The sequence below is a fragment of the Aotus nancymaae genome, unplaced genomic scaffold (genome assembly GCF_030222135.1).
Source record: "Aotus nancymaae isolate 86718 unplaced genomic scaffold, 86718_ANA_hifiasm-v0.15.2.pri h1tg000011l, whole genome shotgun sequence".
Classification (NCBI taxonomy): Eukaryota; Metazoa; Chordata; class Mammalia; order Primates; family Aotidae; genus Aotus; species Aotus nancymaae.
The window spans coordinates 40,047,324-40,048,375 of NW_026988422.1; the positions used below are offsets into that span (position 1 = coordinate 40,047,324).

At 39.2% G+C, this 1,052-nt stretch overlaps 1 pseudogene; it reads left to right on the top strand.

Annotated features, from left to right (window-relative positions):
* Positions 1-609: 609 nt before the first annotated feature.
* On the top strand, positions 610-767 carry LOC135274515 (U2 spliceosomal RNA; annotated as a pseudogene).
* The last annotated feature ends 285 nt before the right edge of the window (positions 768-1,052 follow it).

The window sequence follows — 1,052 nt, forward strand, 5'->3', positions numbered from 1 at the left end:
TGGGCTATTTAATTCAGGTTTATATAGGCATGTGGCTATGGTTCTATTACATACAAAAATTATTTTTCTTTGATAAAAGAAAAATGAGTGAATATTTTCAGCCATTAGTTCTCTCAGTGAACTGAGAATGCCCTGCAGAATTACTCATAATGCAGTAAGTTCTTCTTTCATAGTCTCACAAACTGCTTCCTCCAAAATGACTTTTCTTTATAAATACCTGTTTTGTCACACCATCATATTTTTTAGATTTTCTACCAAAAAAAAATCCAGGGAGGCACAGTGAACCAACATGTGCACTCCATTCCCACTGTATCAAATGAGTTGTTCTTCTCCTCAGGCTGTGCCACTGGAAGGAGAATTGTGCTCTGCCAGCTTTCTCTGAGATCTGCAGCTGCATGCACATTCTCCTTCTTTCCCCCTTCCCTGTTGCCTATTACAACTTTGGGCAGCCTTTCCTTCTACTTTGTGGTTCTGAGTTTCAAAAGTCTGTTAGTTTAATCAAAAATGGAGTTAGTATGTCTGAGTCTTGTACCTCTGTCACATTTGGGTGATCCCTAGGAGATGAGAAAAATGTCTAATGTTATCCAGTCATTTTAAACCTAGAACCTAATTGCTTCTCAGCCTTTGGGCTAGGATCAAGTGTAATATTAGTTCTTACCAGTGTGAAACCAGACCTGAGGAGTGGCTTTTCAAAAATTCTGTAGCCACTTGTACTTCTTTTCTTGTTAATTAGTTAATTATCAATTCATATCCTTTTTTAACCTTTTGGAGCCTTCCTTTAGTAATCAGCAAAACAAATTGAAAATTAACAAAATATTTTCCCAAAGGAGGGTGGCAGTGACCACGATATGAGTAGTAGTCAGAGTTGCTAGGAAGAGGCAGCCTTGAGTTCAGTGGGACTGTCTCTGACTCTTCCTACTGGAGTCCATCACCCAAGAGGTCTTATTTTCTACGAACTCACTGGGATCCCTGTTGGGCCTGGCTCATCATCTCGTTATTTTTGGCACGACTACTAGAAGGATACTGAGAGACTGAGAAATAGGAAGGATTAA